A 22,773-nucleotide genomic window follows, 5' to 3' on the forward strand; every position below is an offset into this window, starting at 1 on the left:
TTAAATACTGTTTTTAATATTAGGAAATGTGTTTTACTTAACATCTATATTCAGAACTCTTACACTCTGGTGCTCAAAGCATAACTAGGCACAGAAGTTTTGGAGAAAATTTTTTGAGGATCTATCAAAAGATTTAGCATTTTACTATGCAAATGCATTAATTTCACAGTTAAATTGACAGCAAAAATATCAATGTAATGCAGGTAGACTTTGATATATTGTAACAAGTTTAAAAAATACCCATGACTCTCATAGCATAAAAATTATAGCCTCTCTATATATCATAAGCTACTTTTTACTTTCCCCTGGAAGTAATTAATTTATATTTTCTGAACCCTATTTCCCCAGTGTTATGTGAAATTCGAACAAAAATATAATGTTTTAATATATTCATACACTTTCATTGAAAATCTCATGGATTAGCCTTTTAAAATCAAATTGTACCTTTTTATTGATCATATTCTTTTTGATTTTTCTATCTCAGTGAACCCTTTGTACACACATAATAATGAATTACCAACATTAATACTGATAAGTGTCACAATTGTTCCAACCGGAGCAATTTTCTATAAAAATACATGGAAAAATATGCAGGTTTTTAAAAATGAGCTAGGAAGCACCAGATTCTGGGTAATTTAGTTGCCCCATGAACTATTTTTAAGATTCTGTATGTGGAAAACCTACTAGACTGAATCAAACTACTAATGTCTATACCTAAAGATTAGTAAACTTAACATTTCCATTATCCTTTTCATAAATACATTTTACAATATACATTGTAAATAATACATTATAAATGATGATTCTTAAATGCATATGCTGAATTCAAATTCATTGTAAAAGATCAACCCACAGCAGGTTCATTCTCAATTAACAGTCGTAGGAATAAGTCCATACAATCAATGCTATGATTCAAAGCATTATATAAAAAGGTAAAGATGCTTTCGCTTTCTTCTTTGTCAGAGTGGAGAATGAGACACCTAGACATGATACACTATAAAAATCTAAATTACGTGGCTGATGGGAAATGAAAGAACACAACAGTAAATTTTATTTTCCTTTATTTTTAAAAATATGAATTTATATTTTAAAGGAGTATTCACTATACATTGTAGAATTTTGATCTGCTTTGTGACTTTAAATGGAAGTGTTGATAATAAGGTGATTGAGGATTTGCAGTTGAAATTAAGCCATTGGTTTTGCTTTGATTGATTTTATTCTCAGTAAAATCAATACTTGTTTCTTGTTTTTATCATGCACAGAAAAAGCAGGCAGTGGTAAATCACATGAATGTCTTCCTGATTTATTTACACAACCACAGTCAGTATAGCAGGTTAGTTGTGTGAGTTGACCTATTTGCCATCTAAATATTTAGGTTCTCTTTTTCAAAGGATTAAACCATATGGGTGAAAAATTGTATCATACTCTGAAACCAAGTAGCTGGAAAATACCCCGAATTCTGAGGCTGCATCAGGTAATGGCCAAGGTGTTGACACTGCAGAGCTCTGTCCCTCTCCTTCACTCAGGGTTTCACCAGCCTACTGTTATTTTTCAAGCATAATTTTCCCACCTACTCCTCACATCTGAAGTTAGTCTTGACTGGTTTGAACTGGATTTCCTCACCATCTGTATACTCTGGAAATGACATTTCTCACAAAAGAGGACTTCCTTCCCAATGAATTGGGTCCTGGGCTTTGGGGAATTGCTATTCACAGAGGACTAGGAATAAATCTTTTTCAAATATGTAAGCACAAATTTCCTTTTAAAGTAGAATGATGTTTAGAAAATATTACTAGTATTAAGATTTAATTGTGTAATGAAAAGTGATAACTTCCTTTTAATTAAATTTTGTCGGATACCCACCATATGAAGTTAATTGTAATAGCTGTTGTATGAGACACAAAGAAGAACATGAAACAAGAAATAAGAGAAAAAAGAATATTTCTTGAGGCGCCTGGGTGGCTCAGTCAGTTGAGTGGCCGACTTCGGCTCAGGTCATGATTTTGCGGTCCGTGAGTTTGAGCTCCGCGTCGGGCTCTGTGCTGACAGCTCAGAGCCTGAAGCCTGTTTCAGATTCTGTGTCTCCCTTTCTCTGACCCTCCCCTGTTCATGCTCTGTCTCTCTCTGTCTCAAAAGTAAATAAACGTTAAAAAAAATAAAAAGAAAGAATATTTCTTTTGTGAACACATACTTGTGTTTAAAAAATGATTCCTTCATTTACTACTTGTGTAGATTTAGGCAAGTGGTTTACAGTTTTTGACAATTGACTCATTTCCAAAATGCTGATAGCAATATGTGAACTCCTAAGGTTGCTGTGAGAAATGGGCACATGTAAAATATCCAAAAGAGATCTAACTGCAGATCTCAGATGAAGCCTATAGAACATAAAGATCTACCAGTGGAGGTATACTTCCTAAGTGTTTTAATAGTGAAATAGATATTTGTAGTATAATTGTATATGTGAGGGTCAGAGAACATCCAAAACAGAGGTATTGCCTAATGGCTGAAGAGCAATGAACTAATGGCACTCTTGCCTTTCTATGGACCTGAAGGCCCATGGGATAGGGAGAAGAGGAAGGGTTATGGGTAGAAAAGTATTAAATAGAAATGGTGAAAAGAGTCTTAGCCATTGTCTCTAATAAGGAGAACTCATGCAGCCACCTGGGCATGCTAGGCTGCACACATGCATAGGAGCTCTGGCCGGGGTAGTGGGGGGGGGGGGGGGGGGGCAGGGCGGGGGAGGGGGGTTGGTAATCCGGGGCTGAAATTTTGACTGTAACCCCCTCCAGAAAAATTGTAATGCACTGGCCATACACAGTCTGGTGTGGGAGAGCAGATTCCTTCCATGAAACCTTCTAGGCAAAGCCTTGTAATTGGCTATGGTTGGACCTGAAAGATCCCACATAAGATTTGTGCTTAGAGCCAGACTCCCTACACATATTTTGCCTTACGTTAAATGTGAAGACAAAAATACCATCATTCACATGACATATTTTTAATATGTTTCTTTAAAGTTTCATGTTATGTTTTTGTAATTACTTACATTTAATTGATGTGGTCTTAAAGGGGGATTTTATTCATAAACTACTTTAAAGTGATGTCCATAGATTTTTTTTCTACCAAACACAGTGTGGTAATGTTGAAATTTTACATTGATTTAGTAAGTAAATTAAGTACATAATAAATGTGGTTGGCTGTTATACTGGGACTTTAATACTAATATATGTGTATGCAAGTATAAAATTAACTTTGGGTTTATTAACTTGAAAGTCAAGAATGACATGATTTTTAGAGCATCACATAAATTTAATTTTGGGAATTTCTTCAGAATGAGTCTATTTAAAAGGATAGGACTTTAGCATTCCAATGTTTACACATTTGTACAATGCTAACATTTAAATGAATTTGCAACTTCTGGGATGGAACACATGATCTGGAAGATATGTTGAAATATCTTTCACCCATTTTGATGCATTCCATTGACCTAGGGAATAAGGTTTTGACAAGACATGTTTCATGGCCCTATACCCCCTTCATTCCACAAAATTAGAGTGTTAGAATCTACTTAAGACAGTTGAGTATTTGTATGTTGTTAATTAAAATCTGGAGTTCAGATTTTTTCTAAATTGCTACTGTGTGTGAAAGGAGGACATTTTCTGTATAATGAGCCATCAAGAGCACAGGGCAGAAATAGATAAGGCCCCCAACAGGGTCTTTTTGCATGTACCTACACTCTAGCTTTGGCTTTCAGTTGTTTGTAACACCTGAAACAAACAAACAAGCAAACAAACAAACAGCAAACAACAACAACAAAAAAATAAAAGCAAAATTTGGGGAGCAATTCTAAGTACTCCAAATGAGGCAAAGTAGGAAAAAGTTTTCAAGGGCTTAGTTGGTTTTACTTCATCTTACCAAGAACCAAATCCTATGTCCAAAGTTGACTAACTAACCCTCTGGGTTGGCAGTGTCTCCATTTCTCCAGAAATGGAGTTAGTTAAGAGTGAGAAAAAAAAAAATGTATTGGAGGGCTTCTGAAAGCAGGTGATTTCCCAGCCTCTAAATTCATATCATATGACTTTGTAATAATAAATAGTAAATGATGGTCAAATCATTATTGTAATCTCTGACAATCTATGACTTTCATGTCATAAATAACCTGGGGAAAGTGGTAACAATCAAATACTGAGAAATACGAGGTTTTCCTATTAGGAGAGCATCACTGATAGGGAACATCTACGCTGAACACGTCTTTTTCTCCAACACACACACATATCGATGGATGGAATGGAGTATGAGACCAGTTGTTATGATCGGGAATATTTAGACATCAGCTATGAATAGACAAAAACCTGTGTATAAAAGATCTAGCTTAAAGTTCAGTTAGTTCTACTTCAGAGTTACTATTTGGAGCAGTAAATGAGTTGTTATTGACCTTAGTTGGCAACTCATTCATCAAGACTCTCTAGGAAGGCAAGCCTGGCTCCACCCTCAGCCCACATGATGGACAGTACATGATAACTGGTGCCTTAGAGAGTGCCATGTTCACCATCCTAAGGTGACAATAGGGCAAAGACAATTTCAATTGTATTACAAAATATTTTAATTTTCTTACCTTTTTTCTTTGTTTTCATTGCCATATTCCACTAGAGATGAGAATGTGTGGGTACGATACCCGAAGTTTAAATTCAAGAAGAAATTAAGAAATTTATGCGTATATTCAATCATGCCTTTTTTTGGTACCATCTGGTTCTCAAAAATTCAAATACTTTAAAAGTAACTTGTCCTTAGTTTTCAGACCTTTCTAAAAGACAAGAACAATACCTCATCAAAACATCAAGGAAAATGTGTTTGCCATTCATCTTTCCCAGTAGAATTTGTTCTTTTCCTGGTACATTGATAGGCACTTATGGGATGTTGAGCAATAAAGCTATACACAAAAATATATAAAATATAATTATAAAGTAATTACCTAAAAGGAAAGGCATAAGATACCCTGTGAAATAGTTAAGTAGAATAAAGAAACTTTTTGAACTTAATTTTTTATGAAAAGTAATTCAAATTGCTACTTTCTCTTTGTGCTGGTACAGTAATACTGCTCTTTTTTCTCAATAGTACTAAACCCAAAAGGATCTAGGTAGCATTCTCTCTATGTTCAGTATCACAGGTGTAGCATTACCATCCCTTATATCATCTGAGTTAGGACCCTGATGTTGTTCTTCCTATTACTTTTGTCCTCTTATTTCAATATATTATCAACTCACCATCTTTAGGTTTAACTGGCAACATGTATTTTTAGTTCCTCCTTTATAGTAATGGTCAATTCTTGACTTTAGGACATCCTTCTATCACTTTATTAAAATTGCCTCTTTGGTTGGACTTTTTTTTTTTTTTACCAGTTTAATGGTTTACCTGGTTTAATGTTTTGTTAGGAAAATTTAAGAACCCTTATTTACATGACACCAATCTTATGTAAATACAGATCTCACTGTCTGAATTCTTTTGACTCCACCACATTATATACAACCACAATGACTATACTTTATTTTCTTCCACTGACCACCGAATATAGGACAACCCTATAGCACAGCGTTGGATTTTCATTATTCTATTGTGGCAAGGACTTTCCAGATATCATCTTTTACCTCCTTTAATCTAAACACAAACCTGAAATTCTTCTGTTCTCTATAGCATCCATGTTGGATAGCTCATTTATCTCTCACATTTCTTTTCCAAGTGTCCCTTTTTAAAATTGAAAGCCCATCTCTTCATCTCCACCTGTAACATGACTCCTATTTCATGAATAATAAAGCCAAAAGCATTGAGAGAACAACAAATATAAAAATACTGCAAACAGCTGATTAATATTGCATTTGTCTCTTATTGCTGCTGTAACAAATTGCTACAGCTTAGAAACTTAAAACATGATAAACTTAATATCTCACAGTTCTGTAACTTAGAAGTGTGACTTCACTCAGCTGACTTCCAGCTCCAAGAATTACCAACCTGAGATTAAGCTATGCGCAAGGCTGTGTTCTTTTCTGGAGTCTGTCAGCATCAACTTATTTCCAAGCTTATTTTGATCGTTGAAGATTTTGGTGTCACTTGTTGTAGGACTAAAGTCCACACTTCCCTGCAGGCTGTTGGTCAGGGAGATTTTCAGCTTCCTTCTGCCACCACATTCCTATTCTTACGGCCATTGCCTCAATCTTCAAAGCCAGCAACTGCAGGCTGATTCTTTCTCCTGCTCTGAATCTCTCTGTTTTGTCCTTTCATTTCATCTTTCCTAATTTTCAAGGCTGAGAAAGTTCTGAACATTTTTAGGAGTGCCTAAGGTTAGATTGGGCCAACGTAGATAATATAGCATCATCTCCCTGCCTCAAGGCTCATTACCCTAATCATTTTCAAATTCCATTTTGTCACATTTACTCCATATTCACAGGTTCTGTGGACATCTTTGAGAGGCCCTCATTCTGACTACAGCACATACATTGAAGAAGAAAAATATGCTTTAAAAATATTCAAAAGTAGAAAGAAAAGAGTTAATAGAATACACAGTAACACACACACATATTTGTGTGTATAAGTAACTGTTAATTACGGTCTTTATTTTTGACTCTCACTGATATTTCTATACGTGTTATTCCAATAAGTCAATTTTATGGATGAATCCATGCTTTAACAGAAAATTTTAGTGTTCTGGTTGAAAATGTTCACGATTTATTTATTTATTTATTTATTTATTTATTTATTTATTATTTTATATTATTTTATTTTAACTTTATTTATTTATTTTGAGGGAGAGAAAGAGAACCTGCAGGGGAAGGGCAGAGAGAGAGAGGGACAGAGGACCCAAAATGGACTCTGTACTGACAGCACAGAGCCCGAGATGGGGCTCAAACTCACAAACTGTGAGACCATGAGACCTGAGCCAAAGTTAGAAGCTTAACCAACCCAGCCACCCACTCGCCCCCAAAATGTTCATGTTTTTAAAAATTTCTGTTACTATCATTTCATATCTGTTCCTTCATTTGATTTTCTTTAAAACATATTGCTCTTTATTATTTTTCAGACTTTTGATAACCCATCATGCTTTCCCTTCCTCTAATAGTTTCTTCTTAACATTACCTTTTTTTTTTTCCTGGCACCTGAATTCTAGTCTTCATTTATAAATTGTTCTTGTTCCTGTTAGTTTTTCCAGTACTGCTGCAGCTACACATAGTTCCACTAGCGTATTAAAACACATCAATTAGGTATTTTTAAAATTATAGTATAGTACACAAATGCTATCCAAATAACTCTAAGACTTGCTTTTATGTATAAAATTATTTTCTCCATTCTTGGTATTTCCATGTTTTATCTGTTATATACTCACTCTTCAACTACTTTTTATTGGTGAGATTGAAAGGGGAAAAAAAAAAAACAGGCATGAGTAGTTTGGCCCCTATTTTTCTCACTTATTCTGGAGAGAGGTCCCTTTGCTGTTGGCATATCATTAGCTTAGTCCTGTCTCTGTAGCCCAGGCCTGTAGATCTGTAGCTGGCCGTGTAAGTCAACAGAAATCTGTTTGACTCTGAAATTCAGCACTTGGAAAGCCACTTATCCCATAGATAGAATTCCTTCTCTATTATCTCCATTGAAGTAGATATTTGACCTCCACTAACCATATATTTTTTGTTTTATTTTTCCATTTAGTTATGCATCTGAGGAGGGAAGAATGGCACTGTTTCTTGGATCTCTACACACCCCAAAATGTACAAATAGTTATTGTGGAGGAGGGACAAAACACACATTTTTTAGTACCTTTTATGTGAACAGGCATTACAATAGCCATTGCATGTGAATCAGATTATTCAATCCTACAAGTGACATTAGGAGTTAATTATTGTCTGTATTTTAATGACGAGGCTAAAGATAATTTAAGTAATTTTCCAGTAGTCACAGACATAGGAAAAACCAGGGCTCAGGCTGGAAGCCATCTCTGTTTAACATGAAAGACCATGCTATTTTACTTCATCTTCTCCAGGAATTTACATATATTCTTATTTTGAATTTTGTACAATAAGTAGGTACTATATTATTCATACAAAATCACTTTATCTATTATTATTATTTGCAGCTTACTTCATATTCATATAGCAGTTTCTCATTAGTTTTTTCCTTATAGATATTATCTAGCAACTCCCTTTAGATTTGTGTATTGACCAAAGTTATTTTAGTTGTAAACAGCAAAACTAAGTCTGGATATTTTAAGCATAAAATGTAACTTTGGGAGTAAAAATGAGGTAGTTTGCAAGATCAAAGGAACTTCTGAAAGCTAAGCCTTCTAAAGGGCAGGTAGTAGGGAAGATTCTGGGCAGCAAGAATATTTATGGATCTTTTCTATATATATAGAATTAAATTTATTGTCAAATTGGTTTCCATACAACACCCAGTGCTCATCCCAACAGATGCTCTCCTCAATGCCCATCACCCACTTTCCCCTCTCCCCCACCCCCATCAAGCCTCAGTTTGTTCTCAGTATTTAAGAGTCTCTTATGGTTTGCCTCCTTCCTTCTCTGTAACTCTTTTCTTTACCCCCTTCACCTCCCCCCTGGTCTTCTGTTAAGTTTCTCAGGATCCACATATGAGTGAAAACATATGGTATCTGTCTTTCTCTGCTTGACTTATTTTACTTAGCATAATACTCTCCAGTTCCATCCACATTGCTACAAATGGCCAGATTTCACGCCTTCTCATTGCCAAGTAGTATTCCATATAAACCACATCTTCTTTATCCATTCATCAGTTGATGGACATTTAGGCTCTTTCCATAATTTGGCTATTGTTGAAAGTGCTGCTATAAACATTGGGGTACAAGTGCCCCTATGCATCAGCACTCCTGTATCCCTTGGGTAAATTCCTAGCAGTGCTATTGCTGGGTCATAGGGAGATAATGGATCTCTTCTCAAGAGGTCTCTCAATAAGAAGTTTTAGATTCAAGTACTCCTAGATTTTGTTTCTCTTTTCCATCTTTTTAAAATTCTTGAACAAAGTCTATGAGAGACCAACTTTGAGTTGTATATTTATTTGCCCCTTGACTTATGAACGATGAATGTGGAAAGCAAAATCTTGCATGCAAACTTGCCCAGTGGAGGTCTACTCATATGGATTGAGGAAAATATCCACTATAAGCCAAATAATCACTTCAAGTACAACCTGCATTGAATAAAATACCTGCATGAATTATAAGCCAGTTATTACTTCAGACATATATAGCTTTTAAAACTTCATTTTTCACTAAAATATTCATTGATGTGAGAAAACAATGCTATTTGAAAATAAATGTAATCCATAACACAAAGGATGCAGTGTTATAAATTTGTAAATGGAGAGTAAAATTCCTAGACTTATGGAACTAAATCAGATTGTCTATTTATGTCTTTAGAGCAATCTATTTGCTACATTTATTTTCCTGTTAAATATTTATTGTGGCTTCAGTGTTACTCTAGAAATGGCACAATAACTTATGAAAAGCTCATTATCTAAGACAGTACACATGACAAACCAAAGAAATTGACCACCTACTTCAGATTTTCTGAATGTATTTTATTGTCCAAAGTCATGGTTTATATGATCTGATAAGAAATACACCTTAGGGTATTCCATAAAGTGAAAGGGCAAGCAAAGATATTAGTCAAGGACATACATAATGGTATTGACAATATTTTATTTCTTATCATACTAAAGTCTATCTCTTCTACCTGTTATAACAACACCTAATGTCTCATACTTGGCTATCTGGGTAAAGTTAATGGCATTATACAAATGGTTGACAGAACCTTTGTTACATATAATATATATGTTTTCCTTAAAGAATATTTCACATTCTTTAATCTATCCCATATGTTTTTCACCTTGATGATAATTATTGCATTAATGGAGAATAAAGTATGATTATCTACAATTTTCCAGTGGGTGATGGGCATTGAGGAGGGCACCTGTTGGGATGAGCACTGGGTGTTGTTTAGAAACCAATTTGACAATAAATTTCATATAAAAAATAAATAAAAAATAAATAAAATTCTCCATATTCTTTTAAATCGTTATTTGCAAATACAGGCAAAATTAGAAAACCACATAAAATTTTGTGAAAAGTCAAAGACATCTCTCTACATGGCACAGAATGTCTTAATTATTAATATTGTCTTTCATGGCCCAGGCCTTTATAAGGGAGAATTATTGGGAATTTAATTATCTTCACAGACACTCATCCTTTTCATTTTATGTGACAAGTATCTATATAACATTTACTATGTGCCAGGTGCTATTCTAAGTGTTTCTTCAGTATGAGATAGTTTTATTAAATCTACTCTATAGGTGAGGAAACTACTATGCAAAGAGTTTAAGTGATTTGCTCAAGTGCCAAAAAATGGCATAGCATTTATATAGATACATAAGATGCAAATTAAACTATGCCCGGAAACTGGAAAAAGCTAAGTGGAGTGAAGGTTAAATGTTTTTGTTCTATTCATTTATATTTATTCCTCCTTAGGACAATTACCTTATTAACTTACATAATATTTTTAGCATTATAATGAATTGTTATCCTTACTAAGATATCCCACTAAATATAAATTGATATATAATGGTATTAAAGCTATTAAATTTTTATTATATTAAATGGTACAAAACATTGATTCATTTTTATAGTAAAAATGATAATTTCCCTACTTCTTATAATAAAAAGTACTACAATTTAAATACATAATTGAAAAAATGTTACATATTTAAATGCTACCTTAATGAACAATTCTCTTGCATACATCTTTCATTGACCTGAAACTCACCATTATTTTTCCTTGCTTTTAAATGCCTATTTGCTTTTTTGCTTTAATGTATGTAATTATATGCCTAGATATGGTTTTGCTTCTTCTTTTTGGTTTTCTTTGAAAAGAAACCAATAATATTTATTACCAAATACATTTATGCTTAAGGATCAAGAAATGTAATGTATTTAAAATGTTCCTATTTAGTTGTATTACTAAGAAACTTAATTGGCATTTCTCAAGAGCACCATAAACATTCTAAACGATACAATCTTTATTCGTAAAATTTGTCCAATGTCTGATAAAAATGTGACTGTGTAATTTTCCCATCTGAAGCTTTGCATTATTAGGCACACTTAAATGAGTCTTTTTAAAACAAAATAAAGCTTTGGCCATCCCTTGGAATGTACATTGGGCAATATAATATATAAAACAAGCAAATTTCTGTGTGCTATGGTTAGAAAATATTCTTGAAACCTAATACCTTCTTTCATTAAACATTATCCTATGAATCTGTTTTTCTTGTTTTTACTCTTCTCATCACTAGAATTTGATATCTTTTTTAAGAAAAAAATTTCGGGGCGCCTGGGTGGCGCAGTCGGTTAAGCGTCCGACTTCAGCCAGGTCACGATCTCGCGGTCCGTGAGTTCGAGCCCCGCGTAGGGCTCTGGGCTGATGGCTCAGAGCCTGGAGCCTGTTTCTGATTCTGTGTCTCCCTCTCTCTCTGCCCCTCCCCCGTTCATGCTCTGTCTCTCTCTGTCCCAAAAATAAATAAACGTTGAAAAAAAAAATTAAAAAAAAAAAAAAAAAGAAAGAAATTCAATTCCAAACGTGCAATTAATAGCATGTTAGAGCAAGGCTCAATAGACGTCAGCCTTAAAAAAAATTAGACACCTTGAAATCTCTAATTAAATAAAGCTAGCATAATTTACCAACAGAAATACTGAATTTTTATTTTGCCAAGGGGTAGCTTTAGGGCATCATTTAATCCAATAGATTGCCATCCAAACAAGTATCAAATCAAAGGCTATTAGCTAATACTCAGTAGGAAACTGAAGGTTTGAAAAGTTTCCTAAAACACCCCTGAGGTGAAGATTGATGATTATTTTATCTAAACAAATATGAGTGAGATTTATTTTCTTTAGTGTCTTTGTGACCAGAACATCAAAGGCTATGGATTTATTACTCTGTAATCTGTTTTCAGTATGAGAAAGCTATAGTGAGAAAAATTTCTAGAGAGAGGATTTAACTGCACTTGAGATTCTAATTACATTTCCAGATACAGATATTTCTACTCAGGACTCATTATGTAAATGTATCCATTATGTAAATCACTAAACTAAGACATACACAAGCCTTTATTTTACCAAAAAATAAACTCTTTCCATTCAATAAGCAATCTCAAGTGAAACCAATAAAAATCATCACTTGTTTATTGACAATGTTATTTAAGATACATTTTAATGAATCATAAATTATGATTTGTTGTTGCCATAGAGCAATTTTCCTGACTACTTGCAGGATAAGACAGAATTGGTTCCTTAAGCATCCTTTGGGCATGGATTCTTCAATATCTACTTAAATTTTTAAAAATGGTTTAGTGTCTTTAAAGTCCTGAATAGTGCTCCAGACAATGACGTTACCTCTGGCAGAATCTGTTGACGCCCCACTGATATCTTCTTGGCCCTTCTACTTTCTAGCTAAGTTTGTTTGACTTCCAAATGCCACCACCTGCATCCTTTTGCCCTTGGGCTTTTCTGGCTGACGGAGCCTGCTCTGTTCATTGGCAAGGCATGCAGGAAGTGCCAGGACTTTTATCCCCTTTTCTTGGAAGCATTTCACAAATGACAGAACCCAGGTTAGGAAAGTACTCCACTAAAGGCAATAAATTCTAAAAGAGTCCTGACCAAGATGCCCTCACTGTTTGTCTCTACTTGACTAAATTTTGGACAAGTTTCTTTCTTATTTTAGGCCCCCCACCCCACCCCACCCCCACCTTTTTTGTTTGAGTATACTTACTTTAGAAAATATGTAATTATAAATCCTTTATCTGCCTCTTTGAGATGGAATTTTTTTCAAAAGCCACTTTATGGCTTATGAATGATTCTTATACATTATGCCAAAATATATTGGATGGGCCATTTAAAAGCTTTGTAAATGCAAATTAAAAACATTAAAGGTTAATAAAAGCTGATAAGGTTTACGTAATTTTTTGAGCCAATTTTGGTGAAAATTTAGATAATGACAAAGATAAAAGCTCTTCTCATGACAGATTTCTATGCAATACAGACAAAATTTTGAAAAGTGGTGTAGCCAAAAAGGAAAAATCGTTTAACCAACTGTGATACAGACATAAAAGAATAATATATAGTCACAAAAATCATGTAATTTTTACTTTAATCAAATAAATGAAACATATATATATATAAGTATTTATAAATATATACAATGTATAATGTACCCAGGTATGTTAGACTAGCTTTATATCAACTACATTAGCTTGCTAATTTTAAAATTAGCTAATTTTAAAATTATGGACAGATGTTTAGATACTTTTTTGATTAAGTATGCAATCGTTTCTCAATAATATTTCAAATAAGTAAAGGAAGAAGAGCAGGGTCATAGCATGGCAGGAAACAGAACTAATTATCACCCCCAGCATGAAATTGTTTCAAATGATGCTTTTTAAGTTAGAAAGCATTTTTAAGAGTATTTTAAAGTTTTGTTATAAAATATCATAAACAACGGAATAAAGGCCAAAAGCAATGCCTATACTGTGCTTTCTTTGTATTTTTTAATGTGCTTGGAATAAAAACTGTTTCTGTTTAGCTGATCAAAGCTGTTTTGGGTTTCTTTTAAGGTGGCAAAGCTTCACCTGTGAATTTTTGTAGAAGCCTGGGGAAACACTCAGCAGGATCTAACTTTTTGTTGTGGGTAAAAAACATTTTCCCTTTATGTGAAAGTTTGCTCTTTATTTGGCAGAAGGAATCCCCTGGTGAGGTGAATTTAAGTTGAAAAAAAAATACAATAAAATATACATCTTGAGAATGGCAGGCATCAAAGTGAAGAGTACAATTGAAGATTTATTCATAATTGAAGATTTATTCATCATCTATATTATCTAAAATAATGCCCTCTTTCTGAGGTAGATGATAGAGTTTTGCAAAAATGTCCTTGAACAAGAAATATTTGGCTATCTTTATTTTGTAGTAGTGTTTATGGATCTTACATCATGTTGAGATTTAAACTGATTTCATTCCCCCTCCTTTTGTTTAATTAGTGTACAATACTACCTGCTACATATCCAGTCATGTATGTCTGATATAAAATCATCAGACACACAACTCATATACAAATTACAATATGCTTTCAAACTTGATAACAGGACTTTTGCTATTAGTTTCAAATGGAACATTAGTTTTAAAAATAAATATTTTGTGAGATTTATATTATATTAAGTATATTTATAGTATGGCAAGTATTTATATTATTGCTATGGGTAAATTACATCCCCCCAAATTCATATGTTGAACTCCTAACCCCATTACCTCAGAACCTGACCTTGTTTGGAAATAAGGTCATCACAGGTGTATTAGTCAAGAAGAGATCATAGTGGAGTAGGGTGGACCTCTACTCCTAACTGGGGGATGTCCCTACAGAAAGGGAGAATTTGGACACACATGAACGGAGGATGCCATGTGAAGACTGGAATCATGTTGCCATACGCCAAGCAAGATTGCTGGCAGACCAGCAGAATCTAGGAGACAGATGTGGAACAGATCCTTCCCTAGTGCCTTCAGAGGGAGTATGGCCCTGCTGACACCCTGATCTCACATTCCTAGCCTCTAGAACTGTGAGACCATACATTTCTGTTGTTTCAGCCACTCACTTGTGGTACTTTGTTACAACAATCCCAGCAAGCTAATTCAATTGCCAATAGAAAATGTCAGAGAAAAGTGTTTCAAAATGTTCGGTCATACAAGTATTAAATAAAGTAGAGGTCACCATAAATAGTGTGAATTTGCTATGAATATTTAATCCATGACAGTTCTGACTGATACATAACTTTTTTTCAAAGTAATATCCAGTTATACTTGGACAGATATGATAGTCTATGTAATTACATCCACACAATTACTTTTTGAGCCCCACAGAAGTGTATCTTCCATGGAAAAAAGTCTCAAAGACATTACCCAACTTTCTAAACACATGATAGATTTGAAAGTTTGCATCAATTTATTTGCTGTGACTCAGTACATAATTAGTATGCCTCTTACTACAGCTTCCTTCCCCAACGATTAAGAATGAAATTTTTAGCTTTGTCCATGTCAATGGGTAGCAATTATGTTAAAAAATTTTTTGAAAATGTGCTGTTCAAGGGATGAGTCAATCAGCCTCAAGGAGATTTAAGAAAAATAATCATATTTATGAAAAATGAGCAGTTCATAGTCAGTATACATGAAGAGAAATTATTCTGTGTTATGTGAAATATCACCACAGGAAACAATTCCACTGAACTGTGAGAATGGTAGGAAGAAGAGAGGGTGCCCCCTGGAGTTCCCTTGTATTTCTATGGTTTAATAAAATAAAATATTGATGAGGGTCTCAGATCTCTTAGTGTTAAGATATCCCTGTTCTGGGGCGCCTGGGTGGCGCAGTCGGTTAAGCGTCGTGACTTCAGCCAGGTCACGATCTCGCGGTCCGTGAGTTCGAGCCCCGCGTCAGGCTCTGGGCTGATGGCTCGGAGCCTGGAGCCTGTTTCCGATTCTGTGTCTCCCTCTCTCTCTGCCCCTCCCCCGTTCATGCTCTGTCTCTCTCTGTCCCAAAAATAAATAAACGTTGAAAAAAAAAAAAAAAAAAGATATCCCTGTTCTAATCAGTACATCTTGTCGCACTCATTTAAAATTCAATTTGCCAAGGAAATAACGTCTCACCAATAGTCATCTATGATGAAACAAAGGCAAAAGAAAAAATTAAATTTCCTTACAATTTACAGCCCATTCACAAGTCCTTGAAACAGGCAGTGACCTTCCTCTGGGAGCTCAACTGCCTCCATGTTAATACTTTGCCTAAGGGCAAAAAGTAATCTTAGCTTAACATTATCCCAACCTCCAGGATCTGGTAAGTCTACTGGAATTTATAAAAATTCTTTTGGAAATTTCCTTTATATTTCCCCCCTAAATATATGTTAGCAATCATCCTCCAAGCATACGGCCCACTGATTTGCATCTGAGGGGTCTCATGACTGTTTTATTAGACAGTAATAAATGACCTTTTCTTAAAAATATCTAGCCCCTTCAAGATCCTAGAAACCTTGCTTCCAAAATTCCTCAGAGATTTAGGCTATCCCTGACCTCGCCCCACCTTGAAAGTACCCATACAGCCCCAGGGCAGCTCTTTCTGCCCCTGAGTTCTGTCCCTGTGCTTTAACAAAACCACATTTTGCACCAAAGATGTCTCAAGAATTCTTTCTTGGCCTTCGGCTCCCGGCTCCAAACCCCAACATTTCCACATTAATCTACTGTTACTTGATAAGATATTCATAGAAACTTCCCAAATATATTTTTAAATGCAATAAAACTTTATTTATAAATGCCATATTTATAGAACAGATGATGAAATTTGAATAGTTCAAATAATTCTGAGACAAAGGAAACTAACAAAACTTGATGTCTATTATTCTGATACAATATTCTTAATAATTACAATGTAAATATGACCACCTATTTTGACTAACCTAGCTATATCATCATTTTAATATTTGTATGTATTTGTAATCTAGTAAATTCTAGTAAACTAGACTTTAGCCTAAAAGAAGTATAGGTGAGTTAGGAGGGCAGGAATAAAATATAAAAATGTCACCACAGTATGCCCTAAATTACAAAAAATGATTTTCTTCTTTTTATTTTCTCTTATAAACAATATTTCCTTGTATCCTACTTTCTGTCACAAAGATGTTAATGATAATTGCAGAATGAGAAGTTTATTTTTGTTTACTGGTCCTCTGCCTCAACATTTCTTTGATGATTAGCAAGATCCTGCTTCTACAACTTTCCATTCCCTGTCAAATATAGAAGTTTCTGGTTAGTTGCAAGCTGTGCTAAACTTATATTTTTAATCTGTGATATACAGTATCCACTGAAAACCATTCAAAAGTATTTTTATAACCAAATAGCACTTCAGCCATTATCTTAGTTTGGACTGCTATAAAAACATAATGGGCAGTTTAAGTAATACACATTTATGTCTCACAGTTTTGGAGGCTAGGAAGTCTAAGATCAATGTGCCTGCAGAGAGAAAGCACTTTCTTCTGTCTTCTCCTAAGGGCTCCACTCCCATGATCTCATTTAAATTCAATTGCCTCCTAAAGGTCCACCTCTAATGATCATCATTACACTGGGTTTTGGTGTTTAACATATGAATTTGGGGAAACACAAGCGTTGAGTCCATAATAGCCGTGGTGAATACATTGTCAAAATGTTCTTTATTGAGAATGATACATTACTAGTAACATCATTTCTTTAGAGAAATTGTGACTCAAAGTCGAAGATTATTATACTTTTCCAGGATATGTAAAAAATTTCCCTGTAAATAAACCCACAAAATATAAAAAAGATACCTAACTACTTTTCTCATGAAGAAAGTAAAACAGTATAGCTGTAGGAAGGTTTTCAATATTTATACAGAAAATACAATTTAAGAAATAACTTAATGTCATTAAGTTGTGTTAAATCTTGAGTTCACAGTCAGCTAAAGGCTCATTCAGGAGACAAGAAAATGTGATTTAATTAAACTCAAGGCACAAACCTTCCTATATTTCTCTTTTTCACAATACTCCTTTTATCTTCTCGCTTTTTATATTTAACTATTTTCTTTTCCTCAATCTAGAATAATGGATTTTATTTTTACACTAAATAATGATAGCTTTTGGAATCCTTACCATTTTCTGAAGTAATATATATTGCCAAATCTGTTTCATAGATGTCTAATTTTAAATAATGCTCAAAGAACAAAGGCTTTACATAAACATGTTTTCATAGTATCCTTATTTTAGATATCCTTAATAAAGAGAGAAATATGCATTCATGTAAAATGTAAGAAATGTATTACTCACAAAAATATTAAAGTAGTAAATTAAAATCATTCTAGAATGTTTATATTTAGTACATGTAAAAAATGAGACATATGAACATATTATATATACATATATATACAACTAGTTCTAAATAAAGGGTGTTTCGTTGGTTTTATTTATTTGATATTTTCCCTGTGCTTTTTTTTTAAAAAAAATTAATGTTTTATTTATTTTTGAGAGAGAGAGAGAGACAGAGAGACACAGTGTGAGCAGGGGAGGGACAAAGAGACAGGGACACACAAAATCTGAAGCAGGCTCCAGGCTCAGAGCTGTCAGCACAGAGCGTGATGCGGGGCTCAAATTTGGGAACGGTGAGATCATGACCTATGTTGAAGTCAGACGTTAACCAACTGAGCCACCCAGGTGCACCTATTTGTGTGTTTTAATTGAGATTAAAATACATTCAGCAAGTGAAGGGTACAAATCCTAACTATACAGCTGGATGAGCATTTACAAATATAACCACCATCCAGATAATGATGTAGAATACTTATTTCAACAAAGAGCTTTACCTTATGCTCAATTTCAGTCAATATTCAACTTTCTTCTCCTCGGAAACCTCTATTCTGATTTTTACCATTATCAATAAGTTTTGCCTGTTCACAAACATAACTCTTAACAGAGAAAACAACATAGTTTGCCAAGTTGCCTTCACAGAACAATTTAATACCAGTTATATCTAATCATAGACTTGAATTTCACTAGTAAAATGCATTACTGTGTTACTTGAACAATAACGCCAATCCTATTAAAATACGATGTGAAGTGTCAGCATATGACACATATATAACAACATTTTCTTCTCCTTGTATCACCACAATCTATAGATGAGAAGGAAAAAGAACAAAAATATCTCCAGAAAAACCTTCTACAGTATATGGGCAAATGACATTGTTGGAAAATGTCCAACGGTTAAAGAAGTTTACCTTGTGAATGTAATGGAATATTACCTCAGAGTGATGACTTCCTAGATTCTTCTTCATTTGAGGAGCCTTAGTGAACACAATTTCCATGGCCCTGCCTTCTCATTGATAGGTGGGTAAATCCAGTCATTCACTCACAAAATCTTCAAGAAAAAACGAGAAGTCTGATTTATACACGCTTTATGTTTGTATATTTTGGATCAATGTATTTATGGAGTTGAGGCTGTAGTTTTAATGTACAAGCAGAGATAGAACATTTGGCGTTGAAACTGCTCAGAGTAAGCAAAGATTCTTACTTTCAGTAGGAACACTGAAAAGGCTGCCCTTTAAGGAATGGGGACTGGAGGTGCCGTATCATCTGTCCCAGGAAACAACAAAGAAGCATCCTAGTTAATGCCTACTCTGAGTTTTTGGTAGAAAGAAAAGATAAGTCTTTCTTGAAAAGTTTAAAAAAAAACAAAAACAAAGTCTGCAAAAGCAGTGAAGATTGGGGCGCCTGGTTGTCTCAGTCGGTTGACCTTCAGCTCAGGTCATGATCTCACAGTTCATGAATTTGAGCCCCACATCAGGTTCAGGGCTGAAAGCTTGGAGCCTGAAGCCTGCTTCTGATTCTGTGTCTCCCTCTCTCTGCCCCTGTTCACACTCTGTCTCTATCTCTCAAAAATGAATAAACTTAAAAAAAAAAAAAGGCAGTGAAGAAAGCAGCATTACAATATGATCATAACATGCAAATGAAAAAGCAGATGACAAAATGAAAAAATAAAGGCTGAAATCATACTACACCAATATATTCTTGAATATTATGAACAGATAAATCAACTAAGACAGCTCTGTTATATTGTTAAGCCTTATCCCTATGACTCTGAATGCATTGAGATATCCTGTCCTACTTATGTTCTATTACATGACAAAAGAAAGTTGCAGATAAAATTAAAGTCACTAACCAGTTAACTGAGTTGTTTTCTTTTCTTTTCTTTTCTTTCTTTCTTTCTTTCTTTCTTTCTTTCTTTCTTTCTTTCTTTTTTATGGACCTGAATGGACCTACTATAATCACATACCTTTAAGGTAAGTGTTTTCTTTGGCTGGAATCAGCAAAGACAGAGATTTCCAGTGTGAGATAGGGTTGACATGTCATTGCTGTTTTGAAGAGGTAGGGAGCTACATAAGAAGGAATGTGAGCTGCCTCTAGAGGGTGAGAGTGGCCCACTGCTGATAATCATCAAGGAATTAGGACCTTCAGCTTCATAAGGATTGAATTTTTCCAAAATTTGAATGAGGTCGAAAGCGGAATTTCCCCCAGAGCCTCCTATTAAAAGTCCAATTGGACCAACACTTTGATTTCGCCTTCAAAGGCTGTAAGTAGAGAATTCCATCGAACCTGTCCACACCTCTGACCGATAAACTGTGAGATAATAACTGGGTATTTGTTTTATGTTACCAAGTCTGTGGTAGTTTGTTGTATAGCAATAAAAAACTAATATAACGGCAAAAATGTTTAATGTTATTAATAATAATAACAATGATAAACAGCCAAAAAAAATAGTCCACCAGGGTAATTAAACAGGTGCAATGATAATCTGCTCCAAAACAACTTGGAATAATAAAAATAATTAATAGATAATAATTATATTTAATATTATTAAAGAAATGAAAGAAAAATATAGATTATACCAGGAAAAAAAAGTCTGCGATGGAAAAGAAGGGCACATTTGACAAAAGAATTAAGTAGAACAACAGGAAGGGGGAAAAAAACTTGTAGTCCTTAACATTTAATAGCTATTAGTTAGTTGAAAGGCAGTCAAAAAACTTTAGAAGACAGAATCAGTAGGCAAAAAGATAAAGTGGGAGAAATAATCTGGAATGAAAAAGAGAGGTGAAAGATCAAACAAGGACAAAAATAATGCCGTTAGTTTGAGAAAGCTTACAGGAAGACTTGAAGGAGAGGCATTAAACAGCACATCTGCGATGGTTAATTTTAATGTGTCAACCCGACTGGGATAAGGGATGCTCAGATAGCTGGTAAATTATTATTTCTGCTTGTGTCTATGAGAGTGCTTCCAGAAGAGATTAGCACTTGAATTAGTACAGTGAGTAAAGAAGGTTGCCCTCACCATTGCAGGTGGGCACCATCCAACCCATTGAAGGCCTGAACAGAGCAAAAAGTCAGAGGAAGGGTGAAGAGCTCTTTATGCTTGAGCTGAGATTTACATCTCCTCCTGCCCAGATGACAAATTATGGGAATTCTCCACTGCCATAATCACATGAGTCAATCTCCTATAATAAATCTTTTCATCTATTTATTACCTATCTATCTATCTATCTATCTATTTATCTATCATCTCCTATTGGTTCTATTTCTTTGGAAAGCCTTGACTAATATGATATCCACATAAAGGTGCTAAAAACAGCTACTGGTATGGAATCAGTTCTCTATAAATATTTTTACAAGGATAAAATTTAAATTATTTAAAATCTAATTTCAATTTTTGTGTTTATATTAGATTATCTAAACGGCTAAGTACAGAAGAATAGCAAATGTAATATGATTTTTGTAAAGTACTCCATATACCTCGTGCAAAATTAATATTCAATCAAATAATTTTGAAATGAACTGAAATAATAACAGAAACACAGGTAAGGACCTTCAAATTTTGGAGCATGCTTTATCATATTTAACAAGAATGAAAAAGGGTTGCTTTGAGGTTTTAAACCTATACCCAAGATTATGTTGTTATAGATTCTGAACTATAAATTAACCCTTTAGCTTGAACAAAGATTTCAAGAAAAACTACAATGAAACAAAAAAACTTCCATTGAAAAGAGTAACCAGTCATATTTGTGCCAGTCAATTCAAAATCAAATAATTTCCAAACTACAAAGTCTTAAATAGAAAAGTTGTTACTACATACAATCTAGATATTGTATACATAAATTGAATATTTTATGGGGTAGTCTGATATGATGTGTATTGTGAAGTAAATAGGCAAGAAGACCTCACAAATTATTGTTTATTTTGCTCGTTTTTATTGTCTTCTACTTATTTCTGTACAGCAGGGAGGTAGGAAAATTACTTTTTTTTTTTTTTTTTAATTTTTTTTTTCAACGTTTATTTATTTTTGGGACAGAGAGAGACAGAGCATGAACGGGGGAGGGGCAGAGAGAGAGGGAGACACAGAATCGGAAACAGGCTCCAGGCTCTGAGCCATCAGCCCAGAGCCTGACGCGGGGCTCGAACTCACGGACCGCGAGATCGTGACCTGGCTGAAGTCGGACGCTTAACCGACTGCGCCACCCAGGTGCCCCGAAAATTACTTTTGATTAATGAATGAAATGCATTTGCCCCTGAGTTGGATTAAGAAAAACAAAACAAAACAAACAAACAAACAAAAAAAAACAACTCACAAATCCTGAATTCACTGGTTTCCTAGAAGGAAATAACTGAAGATTTTCTGTCTGAGGGACAAGTTAGCTCAATAAAGAATATTATTACACTGTGCTTTCCCTAAGGAAGAGTTTTCCAGCAGTAACCTGAAATCACTCTCCTCAATATAACTCAGAATTCTTCAGTAACAGGAAAGGACTTTACTTTTTCTAGAACTAGAAACACATATTGTTGGAAACTTTTAATTATAAAGAATCTAACCAAACAGAATAACCAATCAACTACTAATTCAAAGAAATAGTGAACATCTTTAGTTACTATTTGAAAGTAGCTATTGACCTAATAAATCTATATTAACTTTTCCAAATTTCCTAAAATATGTCTAACTGTGGCTTTGTATAATGGTAATTCATTATTAGAGTAATAATTACTCCTTTTTTTCTGACTTAAAAAAAACAACTCATATTTTGAGAAGTGTATTTTATATGCTTAAAGCCAAGTTTCTGATTCAGTTAATTTAATAACTTA

The 22,773-nt window shown here is 34.2% G+C and overlaps 1 long non-coding RNA gene across 7 annotated transcripts in view; it reads left to right on the forward strand.

Moving 5' to 3' along the window:
• LOC147579991 (uncharacterized) overlaps positions 1–22,773 on the forward strand; it is an 82,780-nt gene that overhangs the window by 27,664 nt on the left and 32,343 nt on the right. Inside the window, exons 6-7 of one of the 7 annotated variants that reach the window (XR_015252400.1) lie at positions 1,392–1,474; positions 7,693–11,377. The exons of 3 other annotated variants lie outside the window; for them this stretch is intronic. This is a non-coding gene — a long non-coding RNA (uncharacterized LOC147579991). Of the gene's footprint in view, positions 1–1,391; positions 1,475–7,692; positions 11,378–13,665; positions 13,714–22,773 lie in introns of those variants that run through there. 3 more of the 7 variants (XR_015252399.1, XR_015252404.1, XR_015252401.1) reach the window with 3 other exon arrangements.

Source organism: Puma concolor, chromosome B3, assembly GCF_028749965.1.
Source record: "Puma concolor isolate L17-30 chromosome B3, mPumCon1.1.hap2, whole genome shotgun sequence".
NCBI classification, from domain to species: domain Eukaryota; kingdom Metazoa; phylum Chordata; class Mammalia; order Carnivora; family Felidae; genus Puma; species Puma concolor.